Source organism: Cornus florida, unplaced genomic scaffold (genome assembly GCF_030987335.1).
Source record: "Cornus florida cultivar Cherokee Brave unplaced genomic scaffold, ASM3098733v1 CherokeeBrave_3.0.0_Hap2_Chr10, whole genome shotgun sequence".
In the NCBI taxonomy this organism is placed as follows: Eukaryota; Viridiplantae; Streptophyta; class Magnoliopsida; order Cornales; family Cornaceae; genus Cornus; species Cornus florida.
In genome coordinates, this window is record NW_026775580.1 from 71,791,663 (window position 1) to 71,815,300 (window position 23,638).

The following is a 23,638-nucleotide window of genomic DNA, read 5'->3' on the forward strand; positions in this document are numbered from 1 at the left end:
AACAATTAAAGTACTTTAAACGAACACAGAATACAAAACTAAATGTAAAAATAAATATTAAAGCTGAAAGAATTCTAATTACAAAATCCTTAAAGGTTATTATTGTAAAACCCATAATCCAAAACCTCTATTTATTTACAACTCGGAAATCCATCTAGTGGACCCCTAATAAAATCTCAAACTGAAATGTCAACTGAAGAAATCCCTATCTAAATCATGAAATCATGAAGAGAGACCCTACATCGTCGAAAGAATGAGTGACCGTCTCTGCTCAGCACGAACAAACTCCAGTTTGGAAATAACGTACACCTGAAAAATAAGAGTGGGTCAGGCCCACAAACAAGTTATATCCTACTATTATCCAAGCAGAGACTCGATACGCATATACATTCTAACTAACTCAACAATAGGTAATAGTCTGTACACATGTATATTCACACTACAGGACTCTCACTGGACTATGGAGAGGGTCTCAACCTGAATAGAAGGCAACATGCGAAAACGCACCCATAGGTGGGTATGAGTACCTAGACCAAACAGGGTACACCTCAACCTCTCATATCCAACTACGCATCCTACTGCATTTACGCTCCTTAACCAACGACTCTGAGACTCAAGCTCATATCGCAGTACCATAAAAATATATATAAAGTCCGGTCCTAACTATCCATCAAGAATCCAGTTAGTCATTCAGCTTGTGCAGCTTCTTTGACTTAACATATATAACAAGTAATCCAGTTAGTCGTTCAACTTGTGCAACTTCTTTGACTTAACATATATAACAAGTAATCCAGTTAGTCATTCAGCTTGTGCAGCTTCTTTGACTTAAGCATAAGTAGGATTTATTTTGAAATCCATTCCCTTATTCCGTGTAGGTAGGATGTAGTATTTTGAAACTAATCCAAACTTAGACATGTCACCGTCCCATACCGGTGCATGTAATTCATCATCCAGCAGTTGATAAAACAAATAATAACTATAGTTATCAACTATTTCACATATCTAACAATTTATAGTAAAACATTAGATACAAACATCAATGGTTCCAGATTAAGCATGGTAAAATTGTATTATTTAACAGGCTTATACATACTACTTTCCTAAGATCCAATAATTGATAATACATGTCATGCAGATAAATATCAATTTAACTCCAAAATAGCATAACAGAATATACAGATTTACATGCTCACCTTATAATACTACAAAATTGTTCAGGAACTGATGACACAATTACTGTATGTTTGTATCATTTATCCATTATAAGCATACAATCATCCTGTAATCTAACATGCTTATAATTTACTACAGACACATGAACAAATTATAACTCCATTCACAGATAAACTGCTACACATAAGGTTGTGCAATTTAAATCCTTAGTCCAAAAACAGTCTGCTAAATTTACTTTAAAATTATATACTGTTCTAACTGTAAACCTTACTTGATTTATGATGCAATATCAAGCCCTCTCAAAACTTAATTTGATTATAGATCTCAACCAAATCTCCCAATTATAGCCCCTAAACACATCGGTAGCATCAGAAACAAGCCCGGAATCAACCAAAGGCGTCAAAACACAATAGAAGGAAAAAGGAGACGTCTCCCCACAAGGGGAGCCGCATCCCCTTTGAGTGGAGCCGGCTCCACACCATGTGGAGCCGCCTCCAACTCTCCTGGAGCCGGCTCCCCCTTGTGGGGAGCCACCTCTTTGCCCCTTTGCTCCTAATCTGCTCATTTTCTCCAACTGTGTCCTCTTCGGCAACGTCCAGTGCATCCGTCTTAAATTCTAAGGCTACTACTGATTAAAATTATGTCCCAGTGTGATCCAGAAATAGTTTAATGCCTTAGTCATTCACCAACAACAATTATAGCAAGAATTATGCGATAAGGATTTAGAACGAGCAGTTTACCATTCAAGAACATGCATTGTTCTAAGTAAATTAATCATGTGAACCAGAGTAATATTAAGGCTTCTCTGAGTGTTAAAAACTAATTTAACTCTTTACATACCAGTCTACGTGAATTATACATTTAGTTCCATGAGTTACTTTATGAGTTACATACGAAAGATATAGAACAAACAATATAACTCAAGGCTACGTTCAGTTTAAAATAACAGAGACATGCAACAAATCCACTTTTGATCTTTATAGTTTCCTGGAATTGTGTTAGAGATGCAAAGAACACAAGCCTAAGGAATAGAGTTAGGATTAGAACTTGTCTGTGAGTTTTCAGTTCAAAACCCTAGCGTCGTCTTCTTAAGTTTCTCCGGCGAACTACGGTAATCCTCCTCTGTTCCTTCTCTGCCTCCACTATCGTGAATAGGGTTCTAAAACCCTAGGCAGAACATAATACCTATATTTATTGGTTTACACAAGACCAAGGTTCAATTCAAACCCTACACTAAATCCTAGTCGGCTCATAGAAAACCTTATTTAAAAACTACGTCGGCCAACATGCGTGACTTCTCAAAGAACCCCTAAGTAGTGAACATATTTGAAAAATTCATTTACCTTAATTACCTAATCAAACAACTATAATCATTATAATAAACCACCTAAGGACACACAATCACACAATTTAAATCCAATAATGTAATTAACGCAAACAAATCAAATAATTCCATTTAATAAAACAATTTAATTTACACACACAATTAAACAAGTAACAAGTAATTCATTTTACTAAAAACAAGTAATTCAAATAAATAAGCACAAGTAATTCAAATAAACAAGCAATTATACAATTAAATAAATTAAAAATGTAATTAAATAATTAACTAAAATACTAGGACTATCTTTTTAAAATGAGGGGTATTACAGGAAAGATGTCTCCCCCAAACTTGGATGCAAAAACATAGCTGTATAACCATATTAGCTAACTCACATCAAATATCAAATGGAATAAGCAAGGCATACAGTCCAAAACAATATATAACATGATGCAAAGATATATGAGATGAAACCCGTGATAAAAGATAAAAACATGCATAACCAAGCATAAGGGCATATCGGTAACACATAATTTTAATTTTTTTTTTTTTTTAAAGAAACAAAGAAAAAAAACATGCATATACAACCTAAAAAAAAAAAAAAAAAGGGCTAAGTTTATCGTCTCTAGCAAGAAGGAATGATGCTTGGCAATTTTTATTTTTTATTTTTACTTATTTATTTATTTTAACAAAAAAAAAAAAAAACACATGAATATGAGCAACAAAAGCCAAAAACAATCATCCATGTATATATCTATAGCAAAAATATCAATACAAAACATTTATGGATGAATTAAACCAAAATATAGCATCAAAACTCAGAATTACGGGTTCACAAAATAGCCAGCTCTAAATCACAAAAATCTGGCTATAGCTACATAAAATCCCATCCACTTAAAATAGAAAAATCTAAACAGCATAAAATAGACAAAAGAAATCATGCATCGGGCGGCAATGTGGAAGAGCGTAGGACACTCGATGAAACAATCTCAAGAAGATCCCGTAGCATGCGCTGGGTAGTGTTGTGCTGCTGTATGAGCTCATCATGCTCGACTCGACGCTGCTTCTGAGAGTCAGCCAACTCGGTCCTCAACTGCACCACTATGGCATTGAACTCTGTCCGAGTCACCCCTGCAGACTCCTCTGCATGTGGTGACACAGCCTGTGCTATCTCATAACTAGCACCATCAGTAATCTGCTCCTCGGACCTCCCAACAATGTCCTCAGCCATGGCATTCACATCCTCTCTATCACCTGCTGCCATGCCATCACTTTCCTTCTTAGCATTAGGTATATGAGAAAGGCTTAAGTTCCACTGTGCTAGCCCAAAAGTCACCCGTGGAGCCTCAGAGATCTCATCATTTTCAACCACGAAGCTCCGAAGGACAAGGAGCTGGGTAATAAGATACGAAAATGGGAGGTTCCATTTTTTCGCATTCGGATCCCCACTCGCCACTAAATGCTTCCAATATTTATGCATCTAGTTAAAGATGAGAGTTGGAACAGAAAACCATGCTCCAGTGTGGGTAGCATACAACGCTATTAAGAACTCTTGCCCCCGTTATACCTTATGACCTATTGGATAAACATTCCGTTTTAGAACCTGATCAAAAAACCACATAACCTTAGTTAGTGAGGACTTGCTGGCACAATTCTTCTTTTTCTTGTCACCATACTTCCCGGCACACATATCCTTAACAATAGAATGCACGGTAGGTTTTTCTGGGAACTTGCCAAAACGTAGCTCCCCATTCTCTACTAGCAAGTCAGTGGGGCACAAATGTGGACACCTTAATGCTTGGGCTATGTCCAAGACACCAAAGTGAATTCGGACACCATCAATGGTTGTAGCTAATATTTTCAGCGCATCGCTAAACCATTCCATATTATGATAAAACAGGCGCACAATACGGGGATATGCAACCTCTGCAGCTGGTCTAAAAAGGCAGGACAAACGCCTCCTTTCAAATTCTAACACTGGTCTAAAAAGGCAGGACAAACGCCTCCTTTCAAATTCTAACACTGCCCATTCTGTCGTGTCATTGTGGTGAAACTTACCTTCAATGTTAAAGGTAGTCTCAAAATCCAGACGTTTTGTACGCCACGTGGCTTTGGGAGTCTCTTTGGAGGGTTTGAAACGTTTGGAAGAAGAAGTGTGAGTCATTTTTTAGAGAGTGAAATAAATGGGAATTAGTTCAGGCTTTGTAGTAAAAAGTTTTTAGACTGGCAACACCCACTTTGTAATGAACTGCAAATTCAACCAAGTGCAACAACTTTACTGCAATGACAAACCAAAATCTGGAAATCAACCAACAAAATTCAACAACCAAACTTCCCCAATCACCAATTCAACTCTAAACAATTAACCAAATTAAGCACCCATGTACAATCTAAGTTCAACAACAACAACAACCCAACACCCAATTCGGCCACTATGAATTTTTTGTTTTAATCATCAATTCAAATTTTTGTAAACTATCAATTCAAGTCCAAAACAAATCCAACTCAAGAACCCGTGTACAATCCAAATTCAACAACAGCCACAACCCAACACCCAATTCTGCTACTGTGAATGCTTTTTGTAATCAGCAATTCAAACTTTTGTAATCATCAATTCAAGTCTAAAACAAATCCTCACAATTACAACCAAACTATTAATAACCCATTTCAGATCATTGCAACACAAACCCACAAAATGCACAACCACATACCTTATTTAAGCAACCCGCAGCCAAATAAGAAAACTGAGATCTACAATGACGGAAGTCGGCGAGAAGATAATTATCGTGAGTAGAGGATAGAGGAAAACGGCATCGTACCCACAAAATCCAACAAATCGTGGCTGAGAAGAACACCCAAGACAATGAATAATGGAAGGAGTTCAATGGCGCTGTTGCTGCTATATATATATATATATATATATATTTAAATTTTTTTTAGACCTACAACCCGAAACAATTAACCGCAAGCAAAGGAGAACAACGACCCACAACTCGTCGGAGAAGAACCCGGCCGGAATCGGAGAAGAACGACCCAGCCGAAATCGGAGAAGAACGACCTAGCCGAAATCGCCGAAGAATGACCCAGCCGAAATCGCCGGAGAAGAACTAACCGCGATGCCGTTGGCGTAGCAAATCACAGCCGGAGAAGACCTTACCCGCGAAGAATAATTGTTGTTTATTCATTGAATTTCAGTATTTTTGTTAAGGAGGGGTTCGTGTTGAAAGCTACAGCCTGTTGTAGACGTCGAAAAAATAAAGGGCGAATCTCAAACCGTGGCCGAAGAAAAACCCAGCCGGAATCGGACTCATACACGGCCGGAAGGACCTACAAACGCCGCTAATTTTCAAACCTACAACCTACCAAATCGGCAACCCCACCCTTGTAATCGCACCCAACTCAGCCAAAGATGGCTGTTATCGAAACCCAAAGAGGCGACGCAAAGGGCGAACCTCAACCAGTCGGCGGAGAAGAACTCAGAACCATGGCGCTAGAATTTGACGCCTTCAACACCGCGGAAGAGAAGAGCGAACAGTGAGGGATGGATGAGAAATTGAGAGTGGTGATTTGGAACGGAACCAAGAGAAGAGGGGAATGCATTTGGGTATTGAAGGTAGGGCACGGCTAAGCTAAGGGGCGCTCCATCTCCTTTAGCGAGGGATCGATAATTTTAGACAAAAAATTGCTCCTTTACAGTGAAATGAGAAAGTCGAAGGGGATTTAACCTCCCATTGTGGGGGATCGTTTTTTTTTTTTTTTTAACACAAAATTAAAAAGAAATTTGTATACTAAAATAAAATATATATAAAAATAATAATAAATAAATAATAATAAATTGAAATAAAATTAAATACCAACTTACACTACCTATTACAATTTTTTTATTTTGTTATTTATTATATATATATATATATATATATATATATATATATTTAATAAAGCAAAACTAAAAAGAAAAATATATACACTAAAATGAATTATATATAATAATAATAATAATAATAAATTGAAATAAAATCAAACATCAACCTACGTTACCCATTACAAAAATTTTTTTATGTTGTTATTTATTTATTTTTTTCTTTTTGAATTTAAAAATACATAAATGTACAAAAGGAAAAAGAAAAAATATAATAATAATAAAATGTAAATTAATATGCAACGAAGTAGAAACTCGATACAACTAGTGTTTAACGTTGCTAGAAAGACGCGAGATGCTCTCAATCTTCAAAGTAAATGGGATCCACCAAGAGAGCAGATTCCATATTTCTTTAAAGAGCTTGTCCATCAATATATGGTTTAAGCCTTTGACCATTAACTTTGAAGGTCCCTTCATCCTTTAGATTTTGAAGTTCAACCGCCCCATGAGGTGAGACGTAGATGATTAGATAAGGGCCTTCCCATTTTGTTTGAAGCTTTCCAGGGAAGAATTTGAGTCTAGAGTTGAATAACTAAGCCTTTTGACCGGCCTTAAAGGATTTTTTCACAATATGTTTATCATGAAATACTTTTGTCCTTACCTTATAGATTTTTGAGCTATCATAGGCATCATTTCTCAATTCCTTTAGCTCATTGAGTTGGAGCAAACGGTTCTTTCCAGCCTTATCAAGATCAAAGTTGAGCATTTTTATTGCCTAAAGTGCTTTATGTTCTAGCTCAACTGGAAGATGACAAGGTTTCCCATAAATAAGTCTATATGGAGACATGCCTATTGGAGTCTTGTAAGCTGTCTGGTAAGCCCACAAAGCATCATTCAATTTCCTTGACCAATCTTTTCGGGTTGGATTGACAATTTTCTCAAGAATATGCTTGATTTCCTTATTTGACACCTCGACTTGCCCACTTGTTTGGGGATGGTAGGGAGTGGCCACTTTATGTGTGACAGAGTATTTCAAAAGAGTTTCTTTAAGAATTGATTGCAGAAATGTTTTCCTCCATCACTTATCATGGCCCTTGGCATACCAAAACGAGCAAAAATATTTGATTTGACGAATGCAATTACAACGGAGTGGTCATTCATTTGGTAGCATAAGCCTCAACCCACTTTGACACATAATCAACGGCAACGAGAATGTATTGAAAGCCATAAGATATTGGGAATGGTCCAATAAAATCTATGCCCCATACATCGAAGATTTCAACCACAAAGACTGAAGCTAAAGGCATCATGTCTCTCTTTGACATTGATCCCAACTTTTGGCACCGAACACACACCTTGCAAAAGTTATAGGCATCTTTGTGGATAGTGGGTCAGAAGAGCCCACTTTGAAGAACCTTTAATGCGATCTTTTTTTCCACTAAAATGCCCGCCACAAGCAAGTGTGTGACAAAACACAAGGACGCTCGGAACTTCACTTTCCGGCACACATCTTCTTATGATTTGATCTGGGCAATAATGAAACAGAATGTGATCTTCCCAATAGTATTTATGGATGTTAGCAAAGAATCAGTCTTTTTCTTGTTTTGACTAATTAATGGGAAGTTTGCCGGTTACAAGATAGTTAACAATGTCGGCGAACCAAGGCAATGTCCCATTTGAGATTTGAAAGAGTTGTTCATTCGGAAATGATTCATAAATTTCAAGATTTGGAGAGGATTCAACCATTAATCTAGACAGATGATCAGTAACGACATTGTCGGAGCCTTTTTTGTCCTTAATTTCAAAGTCAAATTCTTGAAGAAGTATGATCCATCTTATCAAGCAAGGTTTGGTTTCCTTTTTCATTAAAAGATGCCTAAGAGCCGCATGATTAGAAAACACAATTACCTTGGATCCTAAGAGATATGACCGAAATTTATCAAGGGCATATATTATGGCAAGTAATTCTTTCTCGGTGGTAAAATAGTTCAATTAGGTACCCGAGAAAGTCTTACTCGCATAGTATATAGCACATGATAGTTTACCTACCCTTTGCTCCAAAACAACACCCATTGTGAAGTCGGAAGCATCGCACATAATCTCAAATGGTAAAGACCAATTTGGAGGTTGCATGATGGGAGCGGATGATAGAAGAGTGCGAAGTTGATGAAAAGCATTTAGGCATACTTCATCAAAGACAAATGGAGTCTCTTTGGCAAGAAGGTTGCACAAGGGTCTAGCAATTTTGCTAAAGTCTTTGATGAACCGGCGATAAAAACCAGCATGTCCTAGAAAGGAGTGGATTTCTCTCACCGTAGTAGGTGGAGACAATTCGGAAATCAGCTCAACTTTCGCTCTATCTACTTCTATTCCTGTTTTAGAAATATCATGTCCAAGCACGATTTCTTCTTGAACCATGAAATGGCTCTTTTCCCAACTTAACACAAGATTAGTCTCATGACATCTTTGAAGCACTTTTTTGAGATTTTGGAGACACGAATCAAATGAGGACCCAAAAATTTAGAAGTCATCCATGAAAACTTCTAAATACTTCACCACCATGTCCGAAAAAATTGACATTATACACCTTTGGAAAGTGGCAGGAGCATTGTACAATCCAAAAGGCATTTGTCGATAAGCAAATGTACCGAAGGGACATGTGAATGTGGTATTTTCTTGGTCTAATGGATCTAAAGCCATTTGATTGTACCCCGAGTAACCATCTAGCAAGCAATAATATTGTTGCCCGGCCAATTTTTCCAAGATTTGATCAATGAAAGGCAATGGAAATTAGTTCTTCCTAGTGGCGGAATTTAGCTTTCAGTAATCTATGCAAACATGCCACGAAGTGGTGGTGCGTTTCGAGATGAGATCACCCTTAGCATTTTCAACAACTGTGATTCCTGACTTTTTGGGAACCACTTGAGTTGGACTAACCCACTTGGAATCAGAGATAGGATAAATGATTCCCGCATCTAGAAGTTTCACAACCTCATTCATAACAATTTCCTTCATATTCTTAAATGGCCTTCCATCTTCTTCCATGTGTATGTGTAGTACCCCTAGTTTTCAAAATGATATAATTGAAATTTAATTTTTATTTTCTTGTGTATTTTAATGGTTTATGTGGCTACGTGGTTATGTGGCTTGATGGTATGTGTTTAATTGAATTAATTCTTTAAATGATTATTTGGCTAGTTGTTATTTTGTATAATTGTTTAAGTTGCTTTACTTGTTTAATTGAAAGTAAATGTTTATATATATATATATATATATATATATATTTTTTTTTTATTTTTTATTTTTAAACAGAGTTGGACTTGAATAGGATCAATGGACTATTTGTGTGATACCCCTCGACTCTAAGACTGGGTTGATCAGGCCCAAGCCCGAACCCGAGGGAATATCAAACAATTAAAGTATTTTAAAACAAACACAGAATATAAAAATGAAAGAATTAAATAACAAAGCTGAAAGAATTATTAAATAGAAATCCTCCAAACGATAATGAAAAATAATAATCCGATTCTCCAAAACCTCTAAAAGTACAACTTGGGAATCTATCTAGTGGACCCCTAAACAAAAGTCCCAACTGAATTGAATAATTGAAAATAAATCAAACTAGAATATAAAGAGAAGTCTTACGTAAGCAGATGAATAAGAGACTGTCCCCCACAAGCACGATCAAGCTCTAAGGCTGGAACCGTCCTGTACCTGAAAAGAATAAAAGAGTGGGTCAGGCCCACGAATAAGTTCTAATCTAATTGCAATCCATACAATGACTCGATACGCAGATACACCCTAGATACCTCACAATATCTATCTAGTCCATACATATATATATCCACACTAAGGGACATTCACTGGACTACAATAGGGGTCTCAACCTGAATAGAAGGCAACATGCGAAAACGCACCCAAAGGTGGGCATGAGTACCTAGACCTAACAGGGTACACCTCAACCTATCATAGCCAGCTACGCATCCATTGCATATACGCACCCTAACCAACGAGCCTGAGACTCAAGCTCATCTCGTGGTACCATAACCATATATCTAAAGTCCGTCCAAAACCAGAGTATGTTATTCAATTATTCACTGAGCTGACATACAATATACAATCCAGTTAGTTACTCAACTTATTCAGTTGATATGAATTAACTACAGTTAACTAATCCAAGAGGTCATTCAACTTAGTCAGTTGATCCGACTTAAACACAAATAGGATACAATATTTTACAATCCATTCTTTTAATCCGATAGGTCAGGTCTTAGCGTTTTAAGCTAAACTATTCCTAGTATGCCACCGTCCCATACCGGTGCATACAATCCTCAATATCCATGTAAATTACAACACATAAACAATAGTCTAGCAATTTACAGTCCAAAATCATTATCTAAATAACTGCAGAAGAGTGTTTAATATTTCAGCAATTAAAAATCCAAGCGTTAATCCATGTAATTGCAGAAAAAGGTTTAATATTTCAATAATTAGCATCCAGAGCATGCATAGATTAATTCTAATAAATAAATGACCCCATCATGTATTTAAAATAAGTTTTATAATCATACTATATCCCATAAATTGCTAAAATTAAACCAAGCAATTTAATTCCTTCCACCCATTAACAACATAAACAAATAGTTTAATTTTATATTGTTCGTCCCATTAAATTAGAGGTAAAGCTTAATCAATTAGAGTTCTTAATAACACCCTAAATTAACTACTTAACCCCTCTGTGAAGTCCTAGAATTAATCAAAACAGTTCAACCCTCAAACAGTCTCAATACTGTGCGTAAAAAAAAAAAAATTAGAAAAAGCAAAATTGAGAGAGCCTGCTCCATAAACTTGGGAGTAGGCTCTTTTGTGCTTGGAGTTGGCTCCATGCATCTTGGAGCCGTCTCTAAGAGTGTGGGAGCCGGCTCTCTCCTCCTCTGAGAGCCTCCAGTCCAGTTCCGCTCCGTTTCAGCCTATCTGCTCTGTCTCCGGCCATTCCAACCTTACTGTTCTTCCTCTAAATTGAACTAAAGGGTCTTAAATCTCATCTAGTATTAGTCCAGACCTTGTTTTATAACAGTAAGACTCAATACAAAGATTAAAACAGTGACGACTTTTTATGTTAAAAACAGATGATGAAACCATACATGCAAGAATTACTTCAGATAAATTTTCACAGACTACAGATAATCAATTTAACACATAATAATCATGCATGGTTCAATTAATGTCCAATTAATCTCCTAGAGACTATCTAGGTGCACAGAACACAAGCCAACGGGAGAGAGGAAGAAAATAACTTGCCTGTGATTTCAGTTATGAAATTTCGGCGTCGTCTCTAAATTTTCAGCAACCACTGAATACCTTCAAGCCTCCTATGGTTCTGGTTTAATCCACAACAACACTCCTTTGGTTCTCTCTGTTTTTCTCCTTGACAACCCTTACGGTGCCTTCGTTCTTTCAACCCTCTGTTTTATGTGAATAGAACTATGTTTATGTTTGTAAAACCCTAAACCACCGTAATATTATATTTATAGGCTTAAAAAAATAAAACCCTAATCTATGTATAATTAGAGATAGAGCCCTAATGTAAGTCTTAGTCGGCCACAACGTGCATTCTAAAAGAAAATAAACCCTACTGTTTAACACTATACTGTTACTAATTTAGTACATTATAACTGTTACTAATTTAATCTAATTACACAAATTTAATCTAATAAAATATTTAATTAAACTAAGTTACACATTAAAATTAATAATACTAAAGTAATCCAATCAAAGAAAATACAAAAGATAATTAAATCAAACAATTCAATTAAAGAAAATAAGAAATCAATTAATGCAATTTAAATACATAATTAAACAACTAAATCAAATAAATAATTAAAACTATTAAACAATTAAATAAATAAGCACACAAAAATTCAATAAAACAATAATTAAAATGCCGAGACTATCATTTTAAAATTAGGAGTATTACAATTTGGATAGTGTAAATGGGTATAGTTTTTACCTATGGATGGATATACATGTATATATAGGTATGCATGTATTTTGGGTTAGTTTAATTATTAGTAATTGTTAATAATGAAATTAGTTTCATTATTATTATTTTTGTTCTATATACACGTAATATCAAGTTTTAGGGTTTTAGATATATTCATTAAAATTGCCGACTTATATACATATATGTATTTTATATTTTATTTCTGTGTTTTCTTAGCCGACTTCTCACATGAATAGAATTAGGTTAAAATAATTTTGCCTATATATATCTCGTATAATGTTTGGTTAGGGTTTAAAAACACAAACCCTATTCACGAACAGTGAGGTTTGAGAGAAAACAGAGATAACGAGTTAGGGTTTGGCTAAGAACAAGGGTTGAACCGAGGAGGGGTATTGGACGCTTGCTCGAGGGGTATTGGACGCTTGCTCGTGGGTTGAACCTAGGGCAACAAAGGAGTTGACGACAATCAGAGGTTGCCGGAAAGTCTAGACAGAGGACGGTTACAAGTTTCAATTCGAAACCTAGAAGTAAGTTCTATTTCTTGCTCTTTTCCTTAGACCTGTGATCTGTGCATGCTTAGATAGTCTCCAGGAACTAAACGGACATTAAAATTAATTAAGTATGCATTGATTCAGAGTTTAAACCATTGTTACATGTTGTTAATTGAGATTGAATTATTGTATCAATTGTTTAGTATTTTGAATTTTAATTGTTGTTAAGATTGCATATAGTGTTTTAAAAAGTTTCTGGGATAGTTTTGGGACATGGACGGACCTCTGGCGACCTAAACGAAACCTTACAGAGGGTTTAAAACATTGTCGGGGATGAAGACAACGACAGAAAATAGGGACAAAGCTGGCTCTTAAGGGGTTGGAGCCGGCTCTCTAAGTATTTTTGCTCATGGCTTTTTGTGAGAGAGAGAGCCGGTTCCATGGAATTAGGGAGCCGACTCCCTAGGTGTGATACCCCTCGGATCCGAGACGCGGGTTAATCAGGCCCAGGCCCAAACCCGAGGGATATCAGACAATTAAAGTATTTTAAAACGAATACGGATTACAAAATAATGAAGAAAATAAATAATAACGCTGAAAGAATTCTAAATTAAAAATCCTCAAACTATAATTATTAAAATCCGATAATCCAAAACTCCATAAGTTTAACAACTCGGGAATCCATCCTTGTGGACCCCTAATAAAATCCCAAACTGAAACTGAAATAACTGAAATGAAACATAAAGCTAAACATAGAGAGTAGTCCTACGTAAACGGAGGAGTGAGTGTCTGTATCTGCTCTGCACGTCCAAGCTCTAACCCTGGAACTGACGAACACTTGGAAAATAAAGAGTGGGTCAGGCCCACATGCAAGTCCTATTCTACTACGATCCAAACAGTAATCCGATATGCAGATACATCCTAGATAGCTTAACAACATCTATCTAGTCCATACATATATATATCCACACTAAGGGACATTCACTGGACTACAGTAGGGGTCTCAACCTGAATAGAAGGCAACATGCGAAAACGCACCCAAAGGTGGGCATGAGTACCTAGACCTAACAGGGTACACCTCAACCTACTTTAACCAGCTACGCATCCACTGCATATACGCACCTTAACCAACGAGTCTGAGACTCAAGCTCATCTCGTGGTACCATAAACATATATATAAAGTCCGTCCAAAACCAGGGTATGTCATTCAAATATTTATTAAGATGACATACAATATACAAACTAGTTAGTCACTCAACTTATTCAGCTGATATGACTTAACTACCATCCATTAATCCAGGAAGCCATTCAACTTAGTCGCAGTTGATCTGACTTAGTCATAATTAGGATTCAATATTTTTCAATCCATTCCTTTAATTCGATAGGTTAGGTTTAAGCGTTTTTAGCTAAACCATCCCTAGTATGTCACCGTCCCATACCGGTACATACAATCCTCCAGTGAACACAGTTGAGAAAACAATATTAAATAGTCATCAACCACACTCCAGAATATGCACAAGATTAATTTAATGCATGTACATAAATATTAGGCATTCATTATATAGCCCAAAATCCAAACCCAGTAATGTAAACTGCTACAATAAATTTAAGCAATCACATTCACCAACACAGTCCAGGAATTGACACCGTTAATAGGATTTTAAGTATCAATTACATCCAAGCTAAGCATAGGAAGTTTTAGTTAATTCACTATACTTATACTACTATGGAAATATGATTTATATTTATAGTTCAACCATATATAACAACCTTGCTAAGCTCCAGTATATAAACCTAGCAGATCCTCCAACATAGTCTATGAATTGATACAATTTAACACAATTTAAGTATCAATTAAATCCAATCTAAGTATAGTTGATTTTAGTTAACTCACCATACTTATAATAATCTATAAATATGATTATATATATAATTAAATCATATATAAAACCTTGCTAAGTTCCAGTACATAAAACTAGCAAAACATTGTGCAACGTATAGATTTATCCCGAGCTTCACACTGTCCAAACCCTATTCCATTTATGAACTATTGTTTCTCTATGTTATTACAGGTCCACAACAGTCCTATAAAACATTTAAAACAATTGAAAAGAGGAGCTAACACTCTGTATAGTCCAAACAGTGCACAAAAACCCAAACTGGGCGTTTAAAACCCAAAAATCCCAACTCAGCCGCCTAAGTTACAACTAAGCAGCCTAAGTTACCAACTCAGCCGCCTAAGTTACAACTAAGCAGCCTAGGTTACCAACTCAGCCCCCTAAGTTAGTGCGAAGGTCGTCTTCTTCGTCTGTTCAGCCTCTGTAAACCCTAAAACTCCATTGTTAAGGTCTCCAAACTTCAACCTATGTCCCATACATCCATAGTAAATTATTTTAAATGATTTAGCAGACAAAGATTCAAATTAAACCACAATTCATGCATAAAGATCTAAGAAATAAAGAAATCATGAAGAAGCATATAAAATCTGAAACTCTCTGTTTTAATCCAATTAAACATGCATGATTATTATATTTTAGCATTAATTAAGCTCCTGGAGTTTAGCCAGGCATGCACAGAACACAGATTAAAGGGAAAGAGAAGAACAAAAACTTGCCTTCGAGACTTTGGTTTAAAATCTCTAACTATAGTCTCTGAAATTTTTCGACGAAAATCGTAACTGATGTTCCACCTCTGTTGCTCTTGGTATCACCTACGAACAACCTATCCTTCCTCCTTCTTGGTCTAACCTTAGTCTAGACCAAAACCCTAGCCTTCCTTCCTATCCCTCTCTGTTTCTCTCTATATCTCAAGTCACTGTAATCGTTTTACAGAAAACGTTTAACTTTTTTTAAAACCCTAAACCACAGTAATATTATATATTTATAGACCTAACATTAAACCCTAATCCATATACAACTCGGCCCATAGATCAACCTAGGTTTAAAACAGTACCGGCTATAAGAACTTACGTAAGTTTATAAGTACCAGAAATAAATAAATAAAAAAACAACCATTAACAAATAATTAACAATTAACAATTAATCAAATAATTAAAACAAATAAATAATTAATAATTAAGCAAAAATTAACAAATAAATAATTAAACAAAATACATACCATTTAATCAACACAATAAACAAGTAACCAATTAATCAAATAAAAAAAAAAATTAAATCAATTAAATCCAAAAATGTAAATACTAGAAATATCCTTTTAAAATTAGGGGTATTACACTAGGTCACAGAGCCGGCTCCCAAGGTAGGGGAGCCAGCTCCCTTGTGTGGGAGCTTGCTCTCTTATTTATGAGAGCAAGCTCTCTTACATAGTAACTTACGGGAATTTTTTTTTAAAGCACAGTTCGGAGTTTTTAAAATTTCAAGATTGTTTTGGGTTGGTAAATGGGATTCTAAATTATTTTTCATAACATGTTAGGATCCCATGATGCATAATCTTAATCTGTGTGCTATTGATTTGAACAGTATGGAGGTTTAAATAAGTTTGTATGCTGTTAGTAGACATGGAGGATTAAATTGCTTAATATTATATTAGCGATTTAAATAGCTGTGACATAATTTCTAAGTCTTGAATTGGATGTATAATATGATTATTTATATATCAAATTTTTAGAATGCATAAGCTTTGGATTTTAATTGATGAAATATTTATATATGTTTATCAATTTAGGGAGTTTGTAGATTGTATGCACCGGTATGGGACGGTGACATACTAGGGATAGATTAATTCAAAATACTAAGTCCTACCTACTCTAGAATAAGGGAATGGATTACAAAATTAAATCCTATTTATATTTAAGTCAGATCAGCTGAACAAAGTTGAATGACTAACTGGATTATTTGCTATTTGTATTTAAGTCAGATCAATTGAGTAAGTTGAGTGACTAACTGGATTATTTGTTATTTGTGTTTAAGTCAGATTAGCTGAATAAGTTGAGTGATAAACTGGATTAGTTGTTACTTATGTCAGATCAATGAACAATTGAATGACATATTCTGGTTTTGGATGGACTTTAAATAAATGACTATCGTACCACGATTTGAGCTTGAGTCTCAGAATCGATGGTTAGGGAGCGCATATGCATTGGGATGCATAGCTGGCTATGATGGTTGAGGTGTACTCTGTTAGGTCTAGATACTCATGCCCACCTATGGTGCGTTTTGCATATTGCCTTCTATTCAGGTTGAGACCCCCTTTGTAGTTCAGTGAGAGTCCCTTGGTGTGGATATATATATATATATATATATATAGTTATGGACTATATAGTTATTGTTGATTTATCTAGGATGTATCTGCGTATTAGGTCTTTGTTTAGATAGTAGTTAGAATAAAACTTGTTTGTGGGCCTGACCCACCATCATTTTTTCAGGTATCGGACGGTTCCAGTTTTAGAGCTTGTTCGTGCTGAGCAAAGACGGTCACTCATTCTTCCGATTACGTAGGACTGCTATTTATATTTAGTTTTGAATTTCCTTTTTAGTTCAGTTTATCTTTAGTTGGGTTTTGAATAGGGGTCCACTAGATGGATTCCCTAGTTGTTTTGTATTGGAGGTTTGGATGTACCAGAATATTTCTTATTTATAAAATTTATTCTGAGGATTTCATAATTGGATTATCATTTTAGTTTTCTTTCAGCCATTTTATTTATTTCTTATTTATCATATTTGTATTATGTATTCGATTATTGCCATTTGTATTTTGATATCCTCGGGTATTCGGGCGTAAGCCTGGCCAACCCACATCCCGAGGGTATCACAGTATGTGATGCATACAAATAGAAGGGTCAATGCCTTTTAGGTCAGCCACAGTCGATCCAATGGCTTCTTTGTTAGTTTTAAGCACTTCCAAAAGGCCATTCTCTTGGTCATTTTCAAGATTTGAAGCAATGATGACCGGAAGAGTCTCTTTTGGGCCTAAGAAGGCGTATTTGAGATTGGATGGAATAAGCTTAAGCTCAAAAGTAGGAGGAGAGATGAAAGAAGGAACTGGTGGAATACTAAAGAGTAAAGGAAGATGTTCTTTTTTGCTTTTCCAAGGTGGGAAATCCAAAGTGGCCACAGAGTCCATCAAAGCATTCACCTCACTTATGGATCATTCTGTGTCAAAACCACAAATTTCAAACATTTCACAAAGGCACGCCTCAAGAGGGTCCTTAGATAGAATAAAGGGGAGAGTTTCCTCTATGATTTCATCCAAAACATCCACTAGGAAATACTCGCCTTCATCTTTGGGATGTTGACTCGAATTGAATACATTAAGCTTAACTATCATGTTGCCAAAAGAGATGTCCATAATGCCGGATCTGCAATTAATGGTGGCATTGGCGTTGGCAAGAAATGGTCTTCCTAGGATGACTGGAATGTGATTGGTAAGATTAGGGACTGGCTCATTATCAAGTACCACAAAATCAACCGGGAAATAAAATTTATCAACCTTAATCAAGATGTCCTCAACAATTCCCCTCGGTTTCTTAATTGATCTGTCGACTAGTTGGATTACTACCGATGTTGACTTCAAGTCCCCTAATCCTAATTGCAAGTAAATAGAGTATGGAATGAGATTGATACATGCACCTAAATCAAGGAGAGTTCTACAAATCTCTTGGTTTCCAATAACACAAGAAATGGTCGGAGCACCCGGATCCTTGAACTTAGGAGGAGTGTTAGACAGAATGATGGAACTAACTTGTTTCGTTAAAAGCATTTTCTTAAGGTCCCTTCCCTTGCTCTTCCTCTTTTGTGTGCACAAGTCCTTCAAGAACTTTGCATTTGGTGGAATTTGCCTAATTGCATCTAGAAGAGGAAGATTGATTTTCACTTGTTTAAACACTTCCATCATATCATGAATTTTTCTTTCTTGTCTCCCAAATGATGAGGTCTATCTCAAAGTTTGAGGAAATGGAGCTTTTGGCTCATAAGGCTTCTTTAATTGGGTAGATGATGATAAAGACGATGGAATGTCCTTTTTGGAACCACTAGCATCCTAGGGAGTAAGAATAGGATTTTGAATGGGATAGATACAACCACTAGGTTGTGTCAATTCACTATCCTCCTTAAGTACTTCTACCTTATTATCCCCTTTCCTACCACTCCTCAAGGTAGTAATTGCTTGAACTTGCCCATTTCCTGAAAATTCCGATGAAGGACTTGCTTGCGCCATAAATTACCCCTTAGGATAAGTCTCAGTTTGATTAGGCAGCTTACCTTTCTCTCTCACATTTAAAGAATTGGCTAATTGCCCGATTTGAGCTTCAAGCTTTACAATTGATTAAGAGTGAGAATGAAACAATTGATTATCTTTTCAAAGATCACGTAAGGCTTGCAAGACCTTGTCCTCAAAAGCGGAACTCTTAGGAGGCACTTGATTTAGATTAGAGTAGGATTGAGAATTTGATGCTTGAGGTTGAGAGTATTGATTCACATTGTGAGGATAGAATGAAGGATGGTAACCTTGAGAATTCTAATTTTGATTTTAGAGATGTGGGGGAGCATCCTTTGCTTGGTAACCTTGAGTTTGGGGAGGGTTTGCATTGTCTCTTTGATTTCTCTATGCAAAGTTTGGATGATTTTTTCACCCCGGATTGTAAGTATTGGAATAAGGGTTGTTCCCTCGATGAATGAAAGCTGCATTTACTTGTTTTTGAGGCTCACTTGGTATGATTTGTCCAAGAGGGCAATTTGAAGTATGGTGAGTGTAACTAGAACAAGTAATGCACATTTCACTGGAATGATAAGGATAAGATTGAATTGCCGGTCCTTGATTCAAAAGGAATGTATCAAACATTTGAGTAAGATTTTTTACTTCGGCGACAATTTCCATGGAAGAGTCTATTTGATTTAGAGCTTTCTTTCCTCCCACATTTCCTAGGTGACCACCCCTAGAAGATGAAGATCTATGCATTGAGTTTTCACTCATTTTTCGAAAAGATGCCAAATTTTATCTTCATTTCTTTCTATGTAGCTTCCGTCACAAGAAGCATCAACAATGCCCTTTTTAGCATCGGATAAACTTGAAAAGAAACGTTGAACTAATTGCCACTTAGGAATGTCATAATGTGGACACTTCCGAAGCAAGTCATTCAAACGTTCCTATGCTTCATAAAGGGGTTCTCCTTCTTTTTGTTTAAATTCACAAATGGAAGTTCTAATGGCATCGGTTCGACTTGCGGGGTAATACTTCTTTAGGAACTCTTATTGCAATTGTGCCCAAGAGGTGATTGTATTTGGTCTTAAGTTGTTAAACTAATATTTAGCTTTATCCCAAAGAGTGAAAGGGAAAAACTTCATTTTAAGGACTTCTTCTGGAACATCTTTATTTTTCACTGTGGAACAAACTTCCAAGAACTCATCTAAATGTTTATAAGGCTCTTCATTGCTCAACCCATAGAAAAGGGGGCACATGTTAATGGTGGAAGCCTTAATCTCATAATAATGAGCACAAAAATCTGGTAATTGAATGTAAGTGGGTGCATTATATTGATTTAGAGTGTAACGATCCCTAAGGACCATTGGAGGATTGAGAGGAGGATATGCCATTTGACCTTGATGGGGGTATGCCATTTGAACATATTGATGTTGTTGCTCACCAATTGGGGGAACAACAATTGGCCTTGGTATCCCTATATTAGGTTGTTGCATAGTAGGATTGATTGGTCATTGCATTCCCAAGGGTGGATGCACACCTTGAGGATCCACAATATTAATTTGTGGTGGGTGGTGCACACCATTATGATCAACATGACCAAGATCCTTAATGGGATCTGCAATTGGATCTATTGGGTCTTCCATTAAAGGTGATTGATGATCAAAATTTAGAAGATTATGATGACTATACCTAGTACTACCTCTTAAACGCCGAAGGGAAACTTCGAGATTTTGATTTACAGAAGTAAGAGGACGATTAAGTGATCTACGACCATGCATGCACTAGAATAAGTCAACACACTAACACTTCAATTTTTCAACCTCCACATACGATGTTCCCAAACTCCTCAATAATATCAATACACTTAAAACAAATAAATGCCTCCACACGGGCCGATGCCTTCTACAAGAAGGTATGCTTGGACTTAAAAATAAAATAATTCAAATTAAGCCTCCAATTTGGCTGTCCAAAACATGCAAGATGGTAAACAATCTACACTTTTTATATGCAATTTGTATCATCTTCTTGATTTTGGTTTATATGCAAATGGCAATGGATTTGTTTGGTTTTGGTTTTGTCTTGATAGGTTGTACTACACCCTAGTTTACTTGTCATTAGGTAGACAATCTACACTTGATTAATCAATCCATCATCATGATTGAAATTTGTGTTATCACATTGATGTGTGCTCTTATTAGATGCATTTGTGGATTGGTGAAATAGGTTAAGCCTCAAGATTGGTGTGTTGTCCTATACGTAGTTTACTTATTGGTTAGGTAGGCAATGCATTACAAATGAATTGGATGATCATGCTTACATATACAAATTGTGCCATTGATTGTAGCTACATTTTAATTACAACAATGTTCTCCCCATTAATGGAAAGCAAGTGGTTAATTGTATGAGCTTAGTGGTGCTTCCAATAAACCCTAAGAATTTTCTTCTATCTCTTAAACCCCTAACTCTAACTTAGTTTATTTTCATTGCATTTTAATTTAATTGTTCACTAGCTTAATCAACCAACCATCTATTTTATTCTCTCTTTCTCTCTCTTATGGTAATCACTTGTTAAAACCAACTGTCTTATTTAAATCCAAGCCAAAGGTCTCTTGGGTTCGATCCCTTGTCACTTCATACTACATAGTATAAGTGTCTAGCGGTTTATAAATGTAAACTATGATGCCCACTTGATACCATTTCCAAAACCAAAGTGTGTGCATTATTTTGTGCACACGCTCAGGTCACATCATAATTTTGGCGCCGTTGCCGGGGACCATTGTTTTAATTGGAGTAAAATTAGATATTGGTTTTCATTTGATTATTTGTATATTTTTATTATTTTCTTATTTTTCTCTCTTTAATGTGCAATTAGGTATTTGATATAAGAAAGGCGAACATTGGAGCTTAAAGCTATCGTTCGAATTTGAAGTTGCTTAAGAACCTTTGTGAGCAACTCTTACCCTAATTGTTCATTTTTCTATGCTTGCGAGATAGTCCTTGTCTCGCTTTCATATTGCTTAAATATTTTGTCCAAGCATAGGTCCTTGTCGAGGCCATTACTTTCATTGTTATATGCACGAGCCATTGTCGAGGCAATTATTTTATTGTTTTCGGATTGTGAATGTGAATGGAGTCCTTGTTTGATCCAAGTTTGGGGGACAATTTTATCCCTTATCCTTATGCATCTCTATCATATCATGATCCTTATGAGAGTGAGTCCAATACATTTCATAAATCATCATCATATAATGGACTTGATCACTCTTATGATCCCTCTTATGACTATTACCCTCCCCCACCATTTTATGAAGAACCATCTCCATTACCTTACTCTCTCGGATTTGAAAATAAAATGTTAGCTCTAATTGATGAACTTAATGAAAGGAGACAACTTATTAATTCTCATTCTCATAAGCTAGCAATGCTAGAAGCTCAAGTTGAGGAAATTGCAAGTACTCTTTCTCATCAAAAGGAAGAGGAAGAAGAGGCAAGTCAATTAATGACTAATCAAAGTGAGCAAAACATGATAATAAAAGAGGGTGAGGCAAGTGAGCTAGTGACTAATCCAATAGAGCATAAATTGAATTATGAGGACATTCCTTATAATCTTGAGCATGAGGAAATTGATACCTTAGAAAGTGAGGAGTTGTTGACCACTATAGAGGTAGGAGAGGAAAATGAGGAACTTGTAAAAGAGATCCTTCCTTTTATTATCCCTAATGATCCTCTTGAGGTGTGTCTTTTGAAAATGTATGAAGGATGTGGTTTTGACATCGAAAGCTCCACGTATGAAGTGAACTCTCTAATGAACTCCATAGCTAACTTGGAAAGTGAAGAGATGGTGATCAGTAAGGAAGAGAAAAGGGATGAAAAGAGTGCATTTCCTAATAATTCAATTGACTCTTTGAAAGACGTTGCCTTGCCAAGTTCAAGACTGCCCATTATTGATTTCATTTTCAAGACCATTGATGAAAGGAAACAAATTGCATCCTACATCATTTCTTTTCAAGTCATTCTTTTGGGAGATGAATTTGTTGTTATGAGAGAGGATCCACTTGGAAAAATAGACAAACGGATTAATGAGGATGTCTAATATCCGGTTTTTGATACTTTTGATTAGCATGTTGCCTCAACGTCTTACTAGAGACGTTAAACAATAGTATTTTTCGTAGAGTTTCACAACTTTATTTCTCCCTTATTTCTTTTTGTTTTTCATTTGCATTTTTATTTCTTTGTATTTTTATTTTGCTTATACATACTTTGTTGTAGTTTTTAAAAATAATAATAAAATAAATAAATAAAAATTTTGCCTATCAAGTGTCGGGCAATCATTCACCCGGCATTGGGCGACCATCGCTAGAGAAAAAAAAAATTCTTTTACCCTTTGTATAGTGCTTGTTTACTTTCCTTTTTCCTTTTTTTTTTATTTTTCTTTCATTTTGTTTCTTTACATGTTTTCATTATTTTAGTGTATATATATTTCATTTTAGTTTTGCTTTATTCAAAAAAAAAAAAAAAAAAAAAGGTAAAAAAAAAAAATAGTACAAGTTAATTTAGGCTGGTATGTGATTTTATTTCAATTCTATTTATTATTATTTTTATTTTTATATATTTTTCATTTTAGTGTATAT

General features: G+C 35.7%; 1 non-coding gene across 1 annotated transcript; it reads left to right on the forward strand.

Annotated features, from left to right (window-relative positions):
- Positions 1 to 19,909: 19,909 nt before the first annotated feature.
- LOC132280267 (small nucleolar RNA R71) lies at positions 19,910 to 20,014 on the forward strand. The gene has a single exon (XR_009471532.1). It is a non-coding gene; the product is annotated as a small nucleolar RNA R71 (small nucleolar RNA).
- The last annotated feature ends 3,624 nt before the right edge of the window (positions 20,015 to 23,638 follow it).